The sequence below is a fragment of the Mustela erminea genome, chromosome X (genome assembly GCF_009829155.1).
Source record: "Mustela erminea isolate mMusErm1 chromosome X, mMusErm1.Pri, whole genome shotgun sequence".
Taxonomy (NCBI): Eukaryota; Metazoa; Chordata; class Mammalia; order Carnivora; family Mustelidae; genus Mustela; species Mustela erminea.
The window spans coordinates 118,449,781-118,471,664 of record NC_045635.1 but is presented as its reverse complement, the minus strand read 5'-3'; positions in this window follow the sequence as shown (position 1 = coordinate 118,471,664).

The following is a 21,884-nucleotide window of genomic DNA, read 5'->3' as shown; positions in this document are numbered from 1 at the left end:
AAGATGCAAAGACACAGTATCTACACTGCAGCCAGCAAGTTGTGCATGCAAAGGTTAGCCAGAGGCAGATTTCCTGAGTTTGTTAGATAGAGAATCCAACAGACTCTTTTGTTTCCATCTGAAAGTAAAGCACAGTATTGTTTGACTTCCTTGGTTCCATTTTGTGGAGGAGATTTGTGCCAGAGTTACCGAAGGGAGTTGGAGGACATCCGAGAAAGGATTCCAAGATTGTAAACTATACTCCAGCCCAAGCCGGTATTGCTGCCCATACTAAGAATTTCTTGATGACGATCTGTCACGGTACTTAATGTTGCTATTATACAATGTCAAATGGAAGGGTCAGAGACAGACTGTTGATGACTTTGAACCTTGCTTTGTTGAAATAAAGCCTCTCTTAAACTGAAAACCTGAATCTACTTAAAAGTGAAAAGGGATGGGATAATATGCATCAGTCTTGTGTTGTGATGTTGTAAAAAAAGTCTACATAAATTTTTGCCTTAAGCATTAGAAGAATAATTAGAATATTTGGGGCCAATTACTATCAATATTTATGAGGAGCTCAGACTAACTGGGGAAAGAAAATGGTGGAAATAATTGTTTTAATTGTTGAACTATTACTCTTTTTTAAGTAAAACTGGTTAATTGAAAAAATGACATACATGCAGAAAAGAACGCATATCATAATTGTGCGACTTGATTTTTTTCCCACAGTTAAATTATCCCGTAACTCCCACTCAGATCAGAAACTGGAACAAGTACCGCTGATACCTCCTCCCAGTCACTACCCTCCTTTCCTCCCTAAAGGGATCTTCTTACTTTTTTTTTTCAACAACAAAACACTTACACTGCATATTTCATAACTACCATGGAAAGCTGCACAGGCATTGATGCCAGGTTTTCAGCTTACCCACCATCAACTTTTATCAGTCTTTCTATTTTGTTTTTCTTTAAAATTAAGGGCTAAGGTTAGGGAGCTGTAAAATTTGATCTGACAAAACTTGTTTCCCTCATCCCTGCTTAATTTATGTCCTCTCAAACACATGCTCTCGAAAAAAAACCAAAACCCATTCTCCTCTTTCTCAAATTAAAGATGGGCTATTAGCCAAGTAGCCAAGCACTAGCAAACAAAGCAAACCCCCCAAAACAATGCAACATCCAAAAAATAAAACCCACACACATTATAGTTTAGGGTTGACTTGACTTGTGTGCTTTAAAACAATATTTTCAAAAGGACAAAAATACCTGAACTGTGTCCTTTTCAAAAAAGAGCCAGTGAGATTAGATGTTTAGGACCCCTGAATTCAAAAGTTCTTGTCCATTTTCCTGTTAGTTACTTTAATTTTTTTTTTAAGTAATAAAGGGCCTTAAGAGCAGATGCAAGACACCACTGAAACAGCCCCTACCTGCCATGGGTTCATTTCAATGTCTGTCAGATCTCCCAAGAATGAGCCTGGGTACCACCTCTAAGGTGCCCCAGGGAGGCTCTGGGGGCTCTGGCAGAGGGACAGGCTCTGTGGGTGGCAGTTTATCATTGTGAGGACATATCCTATATGGCTTTATGAATGGAGGAATGTTCAGCAAATTCTAGCCCAATGTTAATCTCAAAAAACCCCCAATGCTTACATAGTTTTCTATGAGTATTTGCCACCGAGAGAGGACCTAAATACATATGCATGAGTGAAAGAAAAATGCAGAGGTGCCACATCCAGGCTATGAAAAGCAAGGTGTCCAATTGATTTAAAAAAAAAAAAAAAAAAAGGTTAAACTTTCAGAGGGTTTTACTTAAAAGGCCTTAGAGACGAGGCCTGACAGGCCCAAAATGATTAGGATAGCTTTGATTTTCCCTGTCTTAGCCACAGACTAGTTTCCACATGTTGTTTTTACGCCTAAGTACTTGAACACTGAAAAATAAAGTTCTGTGAAAGAGATTAAGTAACCACGCTCCGAAGATACTTGCAACTGAGCAAGTCTGATGGTTTGATTCATGCTGAAAAGAATCCTGGCATCTCCACAGGGAGAGGTGCTGATATACAGATGAAACTGAACATTCCTTCTCACTCCATTTCTGAAAGATGGATCTTTTTTGATTATCTTTGTCATTTAAGTAAAGCTCAAGTTGTATATAAAGAAATCTAAGCAAGGATCTTTGAGATATTCTTTCGGCATGACAGTCATTTAACGCAAGGCCACAATCACTCATGTATTTGCCACTAATACATTTTGTTCCTGTAGAAACACTTATCACCTTGGCATCTCTAACATCTGTGCCTGTTGTCATGACAATGCCAGCAAGAACTTTTCAGCGTGTGTGAGGGGAGGAGAAATTGTCAGTCAGATCATCGAATTTATCCAGAACAAGTACAACAGCATCTACTAACATTTCTGTTTTCTTCATCTTCTATATCCACAGCAAAACACTTCTGAGGATTTCTTGACTGGCAGAGACGATTTCTGTCTTGAATTTTTAGTTTTTATGTTTGCTCTGATCCCAAAGTAAAGCTTCCTCCAGTGAAGTTAGAACTGAGGTAATATCTCAGTAGAACTGAAATAATAACAAGCAGTATGCACTTTGTAAGTGTGTTTTTTTTTAATCACTTCTTAAACGTCTCATGCCCAACTTGAAATACGTCCCCTATAGCCACAGCCACACAATGTCGCTCTAGGACTTAAAACCACCATGATCACGGCCACCTCAAAGGTTTAAGTAAACTTAAAGTTAAACCATCCAGGAGTAAAATTTGTCCCTTTAAGGATCTAGCTGATTTGAATAACTTAGTGGTTTCTAATTCTACTTACTGTGAGGTATTTATCCAAGTAAAGTAAGAGGTCTTAACTATGGCATAAACTCTTCCTTGGGCTACAAGCAAATAATCTAAAGCAATCCTGTTGTCTATGGCTAGCTGGGTTAAGGAATCTAAAGAACTTTATTGGAGCCTGAGGTCTGACTATGGAGACAACTGTTCTGTTAACAGTTCTGGTCAAATCTCTTATTGTAACTTCTAAGTCAGCTGTGTCTGCTCCAAGTGATGAACCTATTATCCTTAAGTACTGTGATCTCCAGAATATACAACAGGAAGGTCGTAGTCTTGGCTGTAGCCATAGCTGTTGTCCTCATACCTGGAAGATCCCATCAGGGTAATCATGTATTTTAGATAAGACCCCTTTTTTTCTCAAGTGAGATTCAGGAGTAGTGGCTGTAGCTATTTTAAGAATAGTGAAAGGGAGGCGCCTGCGTGGCTCAGTCTGTTAAGCATCTGCCTTCTGCTCAGGTCATGATCCCAGAATCCTGGCATGGAGCTCCTTTTTGGGCTTCCTACCCAGCAGGGAACCCGCTTTTCCCTCTCCCTGTGTCCCCCTGCCCCCCGCCACTTGTACTCTCATGCTCTTGCTCTGTCTCAAATAAATACGTGAAACCCTAAAAAAAATAGTGAAAAAGGATATTAAATGATCCAGAAAACATGAACTGCCAAAGCCTCTGCAACTATCAAAACATTCATAAGCCCAAGATTGTTAATCATTTTCACAGACAAAAATATATCCCTTAGGTGAACAGAACAAACCAGACATGTTGAAAGTATTTATAGAGTCATTAACGGACAATAAAGAGGAGGGGAAATCAAGCAAAGGACCAGAAGTTTTATTAAGTGAGCAAGCTTGAGGAGGAGTGGCCAAGAGAACGGGGTTGGATAAGAAAGTCTTACCAAGTGCTGAATTCTTATCAGGAAAAGATGGGTCCATGCATTTGCATTGCAGATACAAGTAAGAGCCTAGAAATCCACCATCTTTGGCAACGCTTCCTGTGTCATGTAATATATCAAATAAGCCTAATTAGCTTAATTAATGCTTTGAAATGTTCCAAGAACCCTCTGAAAAAATATCCCAAAGTTTCTTCCAGGTCAAAAGACTTCGTTTATAATTTGATTTGGGAAAATTTGTCAAAAATATCAAAAAGTTTGGATGCTTGGCTGAATAGAATCACAGAAAATTATGAAATAGTACTTAATTATCTACTTAAAACCAAAGTGACAAAAAGATTTCAAGGGCAAATATAGAAGGTAACATAGCTACAAAACCCTTACCTTTTTTTTTTTTAAATAGAGGAGAGTCTGTTTTTCTAAGTCATCAAAGATGTAATAAAGACAAAACACAGACTCATTATTTACCATGCAGATTACATTAATGACAAAGAATGTTTATAATTTCTTATTCAGAACAGACTGGTAATCTAAGAAAATTTTGTTGTTTTAACAGAAAGCCAAACTCTAGTTTTCTATCAGTACACCGTTGGGTTCATTTTTAAAAATCTATAAATAAATCCACCCGATCTTAGCCAGCTCTGACCATGTAAAGTAAAATTCCTTTCCACAAATTTTGTACAACTTTTTATGCCCATTTACTTTATCCCTTGTTCTTTACCTTTCCAAAATAAGTCGTTTTACTTTAGGACAAAATTCCTTTCTTTTTCCCTCAACAAAATGCATTTCCATTCCTCATACCTTCTTTTACTGAAAACTCACTTTCCATTTCCTTGTATACTTTTCATACAGAGTCACTCTCTTTCATCCTTATTGTTTTTAGTGTTTTATTTTTGTGTGTATATTAATTAGAATTCTTAACACTTAGACTCTTTAATTCCTAGTGAAAACGAAGAAGTAAGCAATTGTGGACTAGCAAATTAATGAATACCTTTTTAGAAATATGTGCTTTCTCAGTGTGGCATAAAACAGGTTTTCTTTTTTTTTTTTTTTTTATTTTATTTTTTTTATTTCCAGCATAACAGTATTCATTATTTTTGCACCACACCCCGTGCTCCATGCAATCCGTGCCCTCTATAATACCCACCACCTGGTACCCCAACCTCCCACCCCCCGTCCCTTCAAAACCCTCAGATTGTTTTTCAGAGTCCATAGTCTCTCATGGTTCACCTCCCCTTCCAATTTCCCCCAACTCCCTTCTCCACTCTAAGTCCCCATGTCCTCCATGCTATTTGTTATAGCTCCACAAATAAGTGAAACCATATGATAATTGACTCTCTCTGCTTGACTTATTTCACTCAGCATAATCTCTTCCAGTCCCGTCCATGTTGCTACAAAAGTTGGGTATTCATCCTTTCTGATGGAGGCATAATACTCTATCCCCAGGGGTACAGGTCTGTGAATCACCAGGTTTACACACTTCACAGCACTCACCAAAGCACATACCCTCCCCAATGTCCATAATCCCACCTCCTTCTCCCAAACCCCCTCCCCCCAGCAACCCTCAGTTTGTTTTGTGAGATTAAAAGTCACTTATGGTTTGTCTCCCTCCCAATCCCATCTTGTTTCATTTATTCTTCTCCTACCCACTTAAGCCCCCATGTTGCATCACCACTTCCTCATATCAGGGAGATCATATGATAGTTGTCTTTCTCTGCTTGACTTATTTCGCTAAGCATGATACGCTCTAGTTCCATCCATGTTGTCGCAAATGGCAAGATTTCATTTCTTTTGATGGCTGCATAGTATTCCATTGTGTATATATACCACATATTCTTGATCCATTCATCTGTTGATGGACATCTAGGTTCTTTCCATAGTTTGGCTATTGTGGACATTGCTGCTATAAACATTCGGGTGCACGTGCCCCTTCGGATCACTACGTTTGTATCCTTAGGGTAAATACCCAATAGTGCAATTGCTGGGTCATAGGGCAGTTCTATTTTCAACTTTTTGAGGAACCTCCATGCTGTTTTCCAGAGTGGCTGCACCAGCTTGCATTCCCACCAACAGTGTAGGAGGGTTCCCCTTTCTCCGCATCCTCGCCAGCATCTGTCATTTCCTGACTTGTTTATTTTAGCCATTCTGACTGGTGTGAGGTGATATCTCATTGTGGTTTTGATTTGTATTTCCCTGATGCCGAGTGATATGGAGCACTTTTTCATGTGTCTGTTGGCCATCTGGATGTCTTCTTTGCAGAAATGTCTGTTCATGTCCTCTGCCCATTTCTTGATTGGATTATTTGTTCTTTGGGTGTTGAGTTTGCTAAGTTCTTTATAGATTCTGGACACTAGTCCTTTATCTGATATGTCATTTGCAAATATCTTCTCCCATTCTGTCAGTTGTCTTTTGATTTTGTTAACTGTTTCCTTTGCTGTGCAAAAGCTTTTGATCTTGATGAAATCCCAATAGTTCATTTTTGCCCTTGCTTCCCTTGCCTTTTGCGTTGTTCCTAGGAAGATGTTGCTGCGGTTGAGGTCAAAGAGGTTGCTGCCTGTGTTCTCCTCAAGGATTTTGATGGATTCCTTTCGCACATTGAGGTCCTTCATCCATTTTGAGTCTATTTTTGTGTGTGGTGTAAGGAAATGGTCCAATTTCATTTTTCTGCATGTGGCTGTCCAATTTTCCCAGCACCATTTATTGAAGAGGCTGTCTTTTTGCCATTGGACATTCTTTCCTGCTTTGTCGAAGATTAGTTGACCATAGAGTTGAGGGTCTATTTCTGGGCTCTCTATTCTGTTCCATTGATCTATGTGTCTGTTTTTGTGCCAGTACCATGCTGTCTTGATGACGACAGCTTTGTAATAGAGCTTGAAGTCCGGAATTGTGATGCCACCAACGTTTTCTAATAGACCCAAATATCCTTAGTTTCCCTGTGATTAAAAGCCACACGTGGATAAACCTTTGTTGAGTGGTTTATTTTGTAGTATTTCATCTTGTTCAAAAAATAGTGTTACTAATTGCTCTAAGGTCCTGTACAAATCTCCATCCCCTTCCATGTGGCTTCTGGATGGGAGGATGAGTGATCACAGGGATTAGTACGGGGGCAATTAATTTCTTTGTAAATAATCTTCAGTGGCAGGTTTGAATCCTTGGATTGCCTCGATGTTTAAAGGATATTGTTTGACATCTAGCAAAAGCTTTCTTTCATCAATCTGGGTTTTAACGGGTGGTGCAGAATGAATACCCCCAATATCAGAGGCATTATTTGACCAAAGAGTTTCAGGAATAGAATCAAAGAGGGGTTCTGGGTTAAAGTGTTCTAGGGGAAGAATGGGAATAGATATTAGGATGTCAAGACTTCCTTGAAGGTTTGGATTTAAAGGTTCAATGTTCAAAAATATTTCCCCCTTTTAGGAAAAGGTATCGTTTGCCCAATGGGCTTCAAGAAAATCTTTACCCAATAAATAAATAGGAGCTGAAGGGACAAGAAGAAACTGGTGGTGTCCCTGAATGGGTCCCAATTGGGATGAGATGGAGAGGAATTAAAAAATAGTTATGGGGTAATTAGAAACCCCAAACGTTTGTACAGTTTTAGTACTCCAACAAAGGGAATAGGAGAGGATTTAGCCAATTTTTCTAATTTTGATAGCCTCTCAGAAAAGTCTGAGTTGGCAACTAGGGCAGCAACCTTTTCAGTGTTTCTTTCTGAGTCCTCCAGGTGCCAATTAAAATAAGATTTCTCTCATTTTCCTTGCTTTTATAACCCTGTGCATACAAGTACATGAATTTGGGGATATCAAAAGAGCCCCATCTTGGCCAATGAAGTTTCAAATCATCCTGGGTAATGGGAGTCCAACAGGACAAAACAATTTACAGCAAGAAGGGCCATATTCCTTAAACATAAATCCTGCAGGAGTTCTAGCAGGGGGCTGATTATCAGAAGTCTCCTTAGAAGAATTATTTCTCATAACTGAATACTCATAAAGAACCTAAAACCCAAACATTTCACTCAGAATGAGTGAAGATGAACTCTTCCCTTCAGAAATGAATAAGGATAAAAACTGGCAACAAAGGGCACTCAAATAAAGGCCAACCCTCAACCAAGGCCTAACCCTCAACAAAGAACCAAGACAGCTAAAGAGGAAATGTCTCCTTTTAGGGTGCCTTTTTAAAACCAGCTTCATAAAACTCACCCATCGAAGTATATAGTTGAACATTTTCCAGTAAGTTTATAGAGTTCTGTAACAATACCAAAGTTCAGTTGTAGAGCTTTTATTTCCATAACTCCAAAGGGTCCCTTATGCTGATTTGCAGTTAATGCTGGCTTCAGGAAACCACTGATCTGATCTGGTCAAAGTGTTCTCCTAAACTTGGCCTTTTCTAGGATGCCAAGAAAATAGAAACATACGTTATGTTGGCTTTTGTTTTCTGGCTTTCTTAACTTATCATAGTGATTTTTAGAGTCCTCCTTATTTTTTAATGTATCCTTAGGCCTTCTTTTATTTTTAAGATTTTATTTATTTATTGGAGAGAGAGAGAGCGAGCAAGAGAGAGAGAACACAAGCAGGGGTAGTGGCAGGCAGAAGGAGAAACAAGATCCCCGCTGAACAGGGAACCCAATGCTGGGCTCGATCCCAGGAGGTAGGATCATGACCTGAGCCAAAGGCAGCCGCTTAACTCACTAAGCCACCCAGTGCCCCTTAAGTGCCTTCTTTTTTATATGCTGAATGATATTCCATTGTATGGATGTGCTGTAATCAATTAATCCAACCTCCAGTTGAGAGTATTTGGTTTGTTTCCAGTTCTTTGAAGCTATTACAAAATTGTACATTCAGGCTTCACGTGAATATAGGTTTTGTTTTTTTTTTTACTTGATGTATTTTACCTAATTTTACTTGGGTGAATACCTTAGAGTGGGCTCACTGAGTTATATAGTAAGTATATGCCTTACTTTTAAAAAAAAGTTAAGTTTTTTTTAAAGTGGCTGATAACATTTTATAGTTAACCAGCAGTGTATTGGAGTTCTCGTCTTTGCCAGCACTGGGTGGTCTCATATTTTTTTCTTATTTTTTAAGTTGTTCTTATAGGGGTATGGTGGTATCTCATTGTGGTTTTAATTTGCTAATTACTAATGATATTGAGTATATTTTCCTGTGCTTAATTACCATCCACATATTTTCTTTATTGAAGTGTTTACACCAATGTTTTGCCCATTTTTAAGAATTTTTGAGTTTATTTTCTCATATTGAGTTATGAGAGTTCTTTTTTTTTTAAAGATTTTATTTATTTATTTGACAGAGATCACAGGTAGACAGAGAGGCAGGCAGAGAGAGGGAAGCAGGCTCCCTGCTGAGCAGAGAGCCCAATGCGTGGCTTGATCCCAGGACCCTGGGATCATGACCTGAGCCGAAGGCAGAGGCTTAACCCACTGAGCCACCCAGGCGCCCTGAGTTATGAGAGTTCTTAATATTGTCTAGCTACAAAGCCTTTATCATATATGTGACTTGTAAATATTTTCTGTCTGCGGCCCATCTTTTCATTCTCTTAAGAGTGTCTTTCGAAGAGTAGAAATTTTAATTTTGATGAAGTCAAATTTATGACTTTTCTTTTTTTTTAATTTTTTATTTTTTATAAACATATATTTTTATCCCCAGGGGTACAGGTCTGTGAATCACCAGGTTTACACACTTCACAGCACTCACCAGGGCATGTACCCTCCCCAATGTCCATAACCCCACCCCCCTTCTCCCAACCCCCTCCCCCCAGCAACCTTCAGTTTGTTTTGTGAGATTAAGAGTCACTTATGGTTTATCTCCCTCCCAATCCCATCTTGTTTCATTGATTCTTCTCCTACCCACTTAAGCCCCCATGTTGCATCACCACTTCCTCATATCAGGGAGATCATATGATAGTTGTCTTTCTCTGCTTGACTTATTTCGCTAAGCATGATATGCTCTAGTTCCATCCATGTTGTCGCAAATGGGAAGATTTCATTTCTTTTGATGGCTGCATAGTATTCCATTGTGTATATATACCACATCTTCTTTATCCATTCATCTGTTGATGGACATCTAGGTTCTTTCCATAGTTTGGCTATTGTGGACATTGCTGCTATAAACATTCGGGTGCATGTGCCCCTTCGGATCACTACGTTTGTATCTTTAGGGTAAATACCCAGTAGTTCAATTGCTGGGTCATAGGGTAATTCTATTTTCAACATTTTGAGGAACCTCCATGCTGTTTTCCAGAGTGGCTGCACCAGCTTGCATTCCCACCAACAGTGGAGGAGGGTTCCCCTTTCTCCGCATCCTCGCCAGCATCTGTCATTTTCTGACTTGTTGATTTTAGCCATTCTGACTGGTGTGAGGTGATATCTCATTGTGGTTTTGATTTGTATTTCCCTGATGCTCAGTGATATGGAGCACTTTTTCATGTGTCTGTTGGCCATCTGGATGTCTTCTTTGCAGAAATGTCTGTTCATGTCCTCTGCCCATTTCTTGATTGGATTATTTGTTCTTTGGGTGTTGAGTTTGCTAAGTTCTTTATAGATTTTGGAAACTTGTCCTTTATCTGATATGTTGTTTGCAAATATCTTCTCCCATTCTGTCAGTTGTCTTTTGATTTTGTTAACTGTTTCCTTTGCTGTGCAAAAGCTTTTGATCTTGATGAAATCCCAATAGTTCATTTTTGCCCTTGCTTCCCTTGCCTTTGGTGATGTTCCTAGGAAGATGTTACTGTGGCTGAGGTCGAACAGGTTGCTGGCTGTGTTCTCCTCAAGGATTTTGATGGATTCCTTTCTCACATTGAGGTCCTTCATCCATTTTGAGTCTATTTTCTTGTGTGGTGTAAGGAAATGGTCCAGTATCATTCTTGTGCATGTGGCTGTCCAATTTTCCCAACACCATTTATTGAAGAGGCTGTCTTTTTTCCATTGGACATTCTTTCCTGCTTTGTCGAAGATTAGTTGACCATAGAGTTGAGGGTCTATTTCTGGGCTCTCTATTCTGTTCCATTGATCTATGTGTCTGTTTTTGATGATGCTGTCTTGATGATGTCTTGATGATGACAGTTTTGTAATAGAGCTTGAAGTCCGGAATTGTGATGCCACCAACGTTGGCTTTCTTTTTCAATATCCCTTTGGCTATTCGAGGTCTTTTCTGGTTCCATATAAATTTTAGAATTATTTGTTCCATTTCTTTGAAAAAGATGGATGGTACTTTGATAGGAATTGTGTTAAATGTGTAGATTGCTTTAGGTAGCATAGACATTTTCACAATATTTATTCTTCCAATCCAGGAGCATGGAACATTTTTCCATTTCTTTGTGTCTTCCTCAATTTCTTTCATGAGTACTTTATAGTTTTCTGACTATAGATTCTTAGCCTCTTTGGTTAGGTTTATTCCTAGGTATCTTATGTTTTGGGGTGCAGTTGTAAATGGGATGGACTCCTTAATTTCTCTTTCTTCTGTCTTGTTGTTGGTGAAGAGAAATGCAACTGATTTCTGTGCATTCATTTTATATCCTGACACTTTACTGAATTCCTGTACAAGTTCTAGCAGTTTTGGAGTGGAGTCTTGGGTTTTCCACATATAGTATCATATCATCTGAGAAGAGTGATAGTTTGACTTCTTCTTTGCTGATTTGGATGCTTTTAATTTCCTTTTGTTGTCTGATTGCTGAGGCTAGGACTTCTAGTACTATGTTGAATAGCAGTGGTGATAATGGACATCCCTGCCATGTTCCTGACCTCAGCAGAAAAGCTTTCAGTTTTTCTCCATTGAGAATGATATTTGCGGTGGGTTTTTCATAGATGGCTTTGATGATATTGAGGTATGTGCCCTCTATCCCTACACTTTGAAGAGTTTTGATCAGGAAGGGATGCTGTACTTTGTCAAATGCTTTTTCAGCATCTATTGAGAGTATCATATGGTTCTTGTTCTTTCTTTTATTGATGTGTTGTATCACATTGACTGATTTGCGGATGTTGAACCAACCTTGCAGCCCTGGAATAAATCCCACTTGGTCACAGTGAATAATCCTTTTAATGTACTGTTGAATCCTATTGGCTAGTATTCTGTTGAGAATTTTCGCATCTGTGTTCATCAAGGATATTGGTCTATAGCTCTCTTTTTTGATGGGATCCTTGTCTGGTTTTGGGATCAAGGTGATGCTGGCCTCATAAAATGAGTTTGGAAGTTTTCCTTCCATTTCTATTTTTTGGAACAGTTTCAGGAGAATAGGAATTAGTTCTTCTTTAAATGTTTGGTAGAATTCCCCCAGGAAGCCATCTGGCCCTGGGCTTTTGTTTGTTTGGAGATTTTTAATGACTGTTTCAATCTCCTTACTGGTTATGGGTCTGTTCAGGCTTTCTATTTCTTCCTGGTTCAGTTGTGGTAGTTTATATGTTTCTAGGAATGCATCCATTTCTTCCAGATTGTCAAATTTGTTGGCGTAGAGTTGCTCATACTATGTTCTTATAATAGTTTGTATTTCTTTGGTGTTAGTTGTGATCTCTCCTCTTTCATTCATGATTTTATTTATTTGGGTCCTTTCTCTTTTCTTTTTGATAAGTCTGGCCAGGGGTTTATCAATCTTATTAATTCCTTCAAAGAACCAGCTCCTAGTTTCGTTGATTTGTTCTATTGTTTTTTTGCTTTCTATTTCATTGATTTCTGCTCTGATCTTTATGATTTCTCTTCTCCTTCTGGGCTTAGGGTTCCTTTCTTGTTCTTTCTCCAGCTCCTTTAGGTGTAGGGTTATGTTGTGTACCTGAGACCTTTCTTGTTTCTTGAGAAAGGCTTGTACCACTATATATTTTCCTCTCAGGACTGCCTTTGTTGTGTCCCAGAGATTTTGAACCGTTGTATTTTCATTATCATTTGTTTCCATGATTTTTTTCAATTCTTCTTTAATTTCCCGGTTGACCCATTCATTCTTTAGAAGGATGCGGTTTAGTCTCCATGTATTTGTGTTCTTTCCAAACTTCCTCTTGTGGTGGAGTTCTAGCTTCAGAGCATTGTGGTCTGAAAATATGCAGGGAATGATCCCAATCGTTTGATACCGGTTGAGTCCTGATTTAGGACCGAGGATGTGATCTATTCTGGAGAATGTTCCATGTGCACTAGAGAAGAATTTGTATTCTGTTGCTTTGGGATGAAATGTTCTGAATATATCTGTGATGTCCATCTGATCCAGTGTCTCGTTTAAGGCCTTTATTTCCTTTTTGATCTTTTGCTTGGATGACCTGTCCATTTCAGTGAGGGGAGTGTTAAAGTCCCCTACTATTACTGTATTATTGTTTATGTGTTTCTTTGATTTTGTTATTAATTGGTTTATATAGTTGGCTGCTCCCACGTTGGGGGCATAGATATTTAAAATTGTTAGATCTTCTTGTTGGACAGACCCTTTGAGTATGATATAGTGTCCTTCCTCATCTTTTATTATAGTCTTCGGCTTAAAATCTAATTGATCTGATATAAGGATTGCCACTCCTGCTTTCTTCTGATGTCCATTAGCATGGTAAGTTCTTTTCCACGCCCTCACTTTAAATCTGGAGGTGTCTTCGGGCTTAAAATGAGTTTCTTGGAGGCAACATATAGATGGGTTTTGTTTTTTTATCCATTCTGATACCCTATGACTTTTGACTGGGGCATTTAGCCCATTAACATTCAGGGTAACTATTGAGAGATATGAATTTAGTGCCATTGTATTGCCTGTAAGGTGACTGTTACTGTATATTGTCTCTGTTCCTTACTGATCTACCACTTGTAGGCTTTCTCTTTGCTTAGAGGACCCCTTTCAATATTTCCTGTAGAGCTGGTTTGGTGTTTGCAAATTCTTTCAGTTTTTGTTTGTCCTGGAAGCTTTTTTTTTTTTTTTTTTTTTTTTTGTGTCCTGGAAGCTTTTAATCTCTCCTTCTATTTTCAATGATAGCCTAGCTGGATATAGTATTCTTGGCTGCATGTTTTTCTCATTTAGTGCTTTGAAAATATCATGCCAGCTCTTTCTGGCCTGCCAGGTCTCTGTGGATAAGTCAGGGGCCAATCTAATATTTTTACCATTGTATGTTACAGACTTCTTTTCCTGGGCTGCTTTCAGGATTTTCTCTTTGTCACTAAGACTTGAAAATTTTACTATTAGGTGACGGGGTGTGGGCCGATTCTTATTGATTTTGAGGGGCATTCTCAGAACCTCCTGTATTTTGATGCTCTTTCCCTTTGCCATATTGGGGAAATTCTCCCCAATAATTCTCTCCAGTATACCTTCTGCTCCCCTCTCTCTTTCTTCTTCTCCTGGAATCCCAATTATTCTAATGTTGTTTCGTCTTATGGTGTCACTTATCTCTCGAATTCTCCCCTCGTGGTCCAGTAGCTGTTTGTCCCTCTTTTGCTCAGCTTCTTTATTCTCTGTCATTTGGTCTTCTATATCACTAATCCTTTCTTCTGCCTCATTTATCCTAGCAGTGAGAGCCTCCATTTTTGATTGCACCTCACTAATAGCTTTTTTTTATTTCAACTTAGTTAGATTTTAGTTCTTTTATTTCTCCAGAAAGGGCTTTTAAATCTCCCGAGAGGGTTTCTCTAATATCTTCCATGCCTTTTTCGAGCCCGGCTAGAACCTTGAGAATTGTCATTCTGAACTCTAGTTCTGACATATTACCAATATCTGTATTGATTAGGTCCCTAGCCTTCGGTACTGCCTCTTGTTCTTTTTTTTTGTGGTGAATTTTTCCACCTTGTCATTATGTCCAGATAAGAGTATATGAAGGAGCAAGTAAAATACTAAAAGGGTGGCAAAAACCCCAGGAAAATATGCTTTAACCAAATCAGAAGAGATCCCAAGTCGTGAGGGGAGAGAAAGGGGATAAAAAGAGGTTCAAAAAGGAAGAAAGAAAAAGAAAAAAAGAAAAGAAAAGAATTTTTAAAAAAGAAAACAAATAAAGAAAAATATAAAAAAGAAAAAATATATATATTAGATAAACTAGTTAAAAAACATTAAAAAAGAAAAGGGTAAAAGTTAAAAAAAATTTTAGCAGAAGAAGAGAAAAAAAAATGAAAAAGAAAAAAATTAAATTAACTGCAAGACTAGAAAAATCACAGGGAGAAAGCCATGAGTTCCGTGCTTTGCTTTCTCCTCCTCTGGAATTCTGCTGCTCTCCTTGGTATTGAAACCGCACTCCTTGGTAGGTGAACTTGGTCTTGGCTGGATTTCTTGTTGATCTTCTGGGGGAGGGGCCTGGTGTAGTGATTCTCAAGTGTCTTTGCCCCAGGTGGAATTGCACCGCCCTTACCAGGGGCCGGGCTGAGTAATCCGCTCGGGTTTGCTTTCAGGAGCTTTTGTTCCCTGAGCGCTTTCCGTAGAGTTCCGGAGGACGGGAATACAAATGGCGGCCTCCTGGTCTCCAGCCCGGAGGAGCCGAGAGCCTGGGGCCCCACTCCTTAGTGCGCCCTCAGAGAACAGCGCCCAGTTACTCCCGTCTGCCTGACCTCCGGCCGCGCTCTGAGCTCACCGAGCCTGTGGCTGGTTCAAGGTAACACCGAGCTGTGAGCTTACTGTCGGCTCTGTCTCTGTAGCCGGCTTTCCCATTCCAATAACCGCAAGCTCTGTGACACTCAGACACCCCCGATCCTTTTGTGACCCTGCGGGACCTGAGGCCATGCTGACCCCGCATGGGCTTCGCCCCGGTTTAGCCTCTGGAGCGATGTCCCTCAGCGGAACAGACTTTTTAAAGTCCCGATTTTGTGCGCCGTTGCTCTGCCGCTTTCCGGGAGCTGGCCCCTTCCCCCGGGGTCTATCTTCCCGTCGCTTTGGATTCACTTCTCCGCCAGTCCTACCTTTCAGAAAGTGGTTGTTTTTCTGTTTCCAGAATTGCTGTTCTTCTTCTCTTCGATCTACCGATGGATTTACAGGTGTTTGCAATCTTTAGATAAGCTATCTAGCTGATCTCCTGCTAGCTGCAGTCATCTCACCCTGCTACTTCTCTGCCATCTTGACTCCTCCTATGACTTTTCTTTTTAGGTATTGTGTTTTGGTGTGGCATATAAGAAATCTTTGCTTAACCAAGGGTCACAAAATATTCTTCTGTGTTTTCTTCTAAAAGGTTTATTGTTTTAGCTTTCTATTTAGAACTATGAGCACATTTGAATTAGTTTTATACATGGTGCACAGGTTCATTTTCTTCCATATGTATAACCAGTTGTTCCAGCACCACTTGCTAAAAAGCCAGTCCTTTCTCTATTGCATTGCCTTGAAACCTTTTCAAGCAATAGTTGAATATATTTGTGTGTATCTATTTATGGACTTTCTGCTCTGCTGCATTGTTCTATATATCTATCTCTATCTCTACATATTTGTTTCATTTTTAGAATACTACCATGTTTTGATATAAGTAGCTTTATCCTAAGTTTGGAAATCATATCACTGGAGCCCTCCAAATTTGTTATTCAAGATTGTTTTTTTCTATTCAAGTTCCTCTGTTTACCTAAATAAATTTTAGAATGGGCTTGTCAACTTCTATTTTTAAAAATCTCACCAGGATTTTGATTGGAATTGCATTTTTTTCCTTTATTTTTTTATATGTTAGTCAGCATACAGTACACCATTAGTTTTTGATGCAGTGTTCCAGGATTCATTGTTTACATACAAAACCCAGTGCTCCATGCAATACGTGCCCTCCTTATTACCTGCCACCAGGAATTGCATTTAATCTATAGATAATTCAGGGGAGATTTCAAATTCTAACAATTAGTCTTCCAGTCCATGGACATATTTCAGTAATGTAGATTTCTAGTTTTTCATGTACTGATCCTGCACAGGTTTTGTAAATTTATGCTATGAATTCAATGTTTTCAATACTACTGTACGTTGTATTATTCCTTTTTAAATTCAATTTCCAACTATCCATTGCTAATATATAAACAAAATATTTTATATAATTGATTGATAAACATCTTGCCACCTTGCTAAACTCAGTCATCAGTTCTAACAACATTTTGAATATTCTTTGAGATCTTCTGCATAAACCTATCATCTGCGAACACCTTTCTAATCCAAATTTACCTTTCCAAAATGCTTTTCAGCCCTTTCTCTTGATTTATTGTGCTGGCTAGGTACGATGTTGAATATGGGTGGTGTATGGTGATGTTTATGGATGGTGACAACAGACATCCTTTCCTTCTTCCTGATCTTAGGGGGGGAGTAGTCAGTCTTTCACTATTAAGTAGGTTAATTGCAGGTATTGTTTTAAGGTATTTTTATTTATACCTTTAAAAAGGTATTCTTTATCAGGTTAAATAATCAGTTCTGTCATTTTTTGTTTCATGCATTTTGAAACTCTATTATTAAATGCATACACATTTAAGGTTGTTATGTCATGTTAGAAAGTGACCGACCCCTTTATCATTAATGAGAAAGTAAACTATCTAAACCTGGAATTATATTCTTTTAAATCTTTTGTGGGGAATCTTTCTTGTACTTATTTGCATTACTTGCATACAAAACATGTAATTCTAGCTCTAATCTCTCCTTCTTATGACTTATATCAGATTAGTCTTTTAATATAAATTCTATAAATTCTACAATTTATACCAGACCCCACTTTGATCAAGTCATTTATGAGTTTTTAAAACAGCCAACAAACTTTGACTCCAGCATTACCTATTGAAGCAACATGTAACACCCTCTTCTTTGTGACTCTAAATACCTTAACCTTTCGCTACTCACTTATTCTCTATTTATGGCAAATGCACAACTTTTGTCCAGAACATGAATCACTTATCTCATAATTTAGTATCCATTTGGAGCAAAATTAATTAACTAAATGCCATGATTTTTTTATTTAAAAAAGTGCTTCCTATTCTTGAGAAGATTATAAACCAATATAAACAAAAATATGGAATTAAGCATAGACTAGAAGTTAGAACAAGGCTGCATCATGAACAGAATTGGATAGGGCAGAGAGGCAGGTAAGAGAGCACTCTGTAAATAGTGCAATAGCCTCAGTGGAAAATGGCTCAGGGATATGACTTTTTCAGAATCTGAAGTTATTCTGTGATTTGTCAGTTCCAGGATATTAAGTATCAAGAGGAAACAAAAATCAGAAGCCATTTGGTCGCCTGTAATTCCAGGAACCACAACATCAAAGAACACTTTGATTGCCTTTGGAGGAGGTTGATCCTAAATATCTGTTCATGGCAGAAAAACCTGGATGTCAGTTGACTACAGTTTTAGGGGTTTAAAATGGCATTTCTACTTAACATTCTAGTTCATAGACAAATTTGGCTTAGATTCCAGTCTGTATTAAAGTAAGACTGAATATTAATTGTCTTAAATTATGTATTTGGAGAATAATTTATTCGTATGAAATCGAGACCCAAATATGAAATTCAGCACAATAATTACGAATAAGAACCAAAGAACCTCGTGCTTCAGGCATTTAGCATCTGATATAATTTTGCATACTTATAAGGTGCACTGGAATGACCCTGAAAACATAGGGAGTGGTTGCATTATATCACTCTGTAATTAGAAAGAACAGGTTTATAAAAGTATTACTAAAATAATTTGAAGAAGGAAACTGATTTTTTAAATTCCTGTGTATTTTGGATGTTTTTAATCTTTTATCTTAACCTTTTCAACAATGATTTGCTTGACTTCATAACCCATGAGATTACTTACCTGTCAAATGGGCTATTTTATAAATTATATTATAATTAAATTATGGTCTCTAGAGCCCAGTGTCAAACCAAAGGAAGAAGTACAAGGTTTCTTTTAATTTCTAGCAGATGTGATTTTTTTTCCTCTTTCAAGTTTTTATTTAAATTCCAGTTAGTTAGGGGCACCTGGGTGGCTCAGTTGGCTAAGTGTCTAACTCTTGATTTTCACTATGGTCTCAATCTCAGGGTCATGAGTTCCAGCCCCACACTGGGCTCCACGCTGGGTATAGAACCTACTTTAAAAAATTCCAGTTAGTTAACATACAGTATGTTAGTTTCAGGTGTACAATTTAGTGATTCAACTCTTCCATACAACACTGGGTGCTCATCATCCATTTTTTAACTGGATTATTTGGTTTTGGGGTGTTGATTGTCATAAGTTCTTATAGATTTTGAATACTAGCACCTTATCCAATATATCATTTGCAAATATCTCCTCCCATTCCATAGGTTGCCCTTTAGTTTTGTTGGTCGTTTCCTTTGCTGTGCAAAAGCTTTTTATCCTAATGAAGTCCCAATAGTTTAATCATGCTTTTGTTCCTCTTGCCTCAGGAAACATATCTAGAAAGAAGTTTCTGCAGTGTCAAAGAGGTTACTGTCTGTGTTCTCCTCTGGGGTTTGATGGTTTCCTGTCTCACATATAGATCTTTTATCCATCATGAATTTATTTTTGTGTGTGGAATAAGAAAGTGGTCCACTTTCATTCCTTTGCATGGTGCTGTTCAGTTTTCTCAACACCATTTGTTGAAGAGACTATCTTTTCCCCACTGGATATTCTTTCCTACTTTGTCAAAGATTAGTTGACCATACAGTTGTGGGTTCTGGCCAAAGTGATTTTTTAAACCACTGGAGAGGTAGTCTATCTATTAATAACAAAAGGGTGCGTGTGCCCACGTGCACATGCACATGTGGTTTGGTGTTGATTTTGTGTTTGGGTAACAAAAGAGAACTGGAAACTCTATGGTTATTTGTTAAATATTTAAGAGAACCAGCAACTAGTAGATCCTTTGTTGTTAGTAGCCTTTGTTGTATACTTTGATTCTTTCCAAATAGAAGTTGTTTTCCCTTCTTGGAAGCCTTTTTTTAATTAATAAACTATTTTTTAAAGAAGTTTTAGATTGACAGCAAAATCAAGCAGAAAGTACAGTTTCCATTTACCCCTTGTTTCTCCCCTTAAACACAACTTTCCTCACTGTGGATATCCCACACAATAGTGATACATTTGGTATAACTGACGAACCTATATTGATACATCATTATCACTCAAAGTCCACAATTTGCAATAGAGTTCATTTTTGGTTTTGTACAGTCTTTGAGTTTTGATAAATGTATAATGACTTGTATCCACTGTTGTAGTATCATACAGAATAGTTTCACTACCCTAAAAATTTTCTATGCCCTGCCTATGCATCTCTCCTACCTTCCCCCAACCCCTGGCAACAACTGATCATTATACTGTCTCCATTGTTTCGCCTTTTCCACAATGTCATTTAGTTGGAATCAAACAGTATATAAACTTTTCAAATTGGTTTCTTTCACTTAGTAATATAAATTAAGTTTCCTCCATGTCTTTTGATGGCTTGAGAGTTCATTTTTTTAGAACTGAATAATATTTCCTTGTGTGCATGTACCACAGTTTATTTACCCATTGTCATAATGGAGGACGTATTGGTTGCTTCCAAGTTTTGCAGTTATGAATAAAGCTGCTAAAAACATCTGTTTGCAGGGTTTGTATGGATGGTAGTTTTCAATACACAAGGAGTATGATTGCTGGATGGTTTGATAAGAACATGTTCAGTTTTATAAGAAACTGCCAAACTGTCTTCCAAAGTGGCTATGCCATTTTGTATCTCATTGTTGTCCTAATTTTCAATTCCTTAATGTTATATGATGTTGAATATACTTTCCTGTGCTTACTTGTCATCTATATATCTTCTTTGATGAGGTGTGTGCTCAGGTTTTTTGTCCACTTTTAAGTTGTTCATTTTCTTATAATTGAATTTTTTTTTTAAGATTTTATTTATTTATTTGATAGAGATCACAAGTAGATGGAGAGGCAGGCAGAGAGAGAGAGAGAGAGAGAGAGAGAGAGAGATGGAAGCAGGCTCCCTGCTGAGCAGAGAGCCCGATGCGGGACTCGATCCCAGGACCCTGAGATCATGACCTGAGCCGAAGGCAGCGGCTTAACCCACTGAGCCACCCAGGCGCCCCTTATAATTGAATTTTAAGAGTTCTTTGTACATTTTGAATAATGGTCCTTTATCAGCTGAGTTTTTTTGCAAGTATTTTCTCCCACTTTGTCACTTACCTTTTCATTGTATTAACATTATCTTCCTCAGAGCACAAGTTTTTAATTTTTGAAGTCTAGTTATTACTTATTTCTTTCACACATCTTGACTTTGGTGTTGTATCTAAAAAGTTCTCACTATAGAGGTCAATTAGGTTTTCTTCTGTTTTGTCTTCTAGGAGTTTTATAGTTTTGTGTTTTATATTTAGGTCTATGATCCATTTTGAGTTTAATTTTGGTAAAGAGAGTAAGGTCTGTGTCTAAATTCATTTGTCTGGTATGTGGATGTCCAGTTGTTTTAGCATCATTTGCTGAAAAGATAATATTTATTCTGTGATCTTTGAGCAGGTACCTCACTGTCTGAGCCTTATTTCCTCAGCTATAAACATGATCTAATAATAATACCTATCTCGTGGTGCTGTTGAGAGGATTGGCACATGGTAGGTGTTCATAAAACAAATGTCAATAGCTGAATTATTACAATTATTATCAGAGTTTCCAGCAAGGCTCAGAAAGACCAGATGGAAAATGGTCCCAGTGGAGTCAGTGTATGGAAGGAGAGCGAGCAAGCGAGCACGTGGGGATGGATCTAGCCTGAAGAGTTACAACCTACAATATGTTATTGAACTACTGTGGAAAGAAGAGTATTATCATGAGGAAAACCTAGATCAAAGCCAAAGAGGGAACAAAAGGGGTGTAGGGTTGTGTGGGTGATTCAAAAATGCCATGGTAAGAACAAGTTGAAGATTAGAGGCTAGAGGAAACAGAACTGAGTGCAGAGAATGACTCTTGGTATAGAGAGGAAATCTAGTCTCTAATGCGGGGCGTGTAGTACGATTTTGCTGTCATATACTTGCCTGATTTGGCCAGAACAAGCATACCTCCTTCAGGACACTACGTGGGCTCCACCAGTACCACTGCCAGAACCTCATGTATCTGATTTAGTGAACCCCTAAGCACAACAATCCATCTCATCTCCTGTGTATTTAATCCTTCCTAGGACCAACCACATAAAGCAGTGATTCACTGGGTGTGACAGGGAGAATTTATCTCCTATTTCCACACATTTATCCTTTTCTTTCTGCTTTGGAATGCAAGAGGCTTGGCCATCATTAAATAGAAATACTATCTTAGATGTGCAATCCAAGGAGATAATTTTTCTCAACCTACTGGACTGAAAAATAT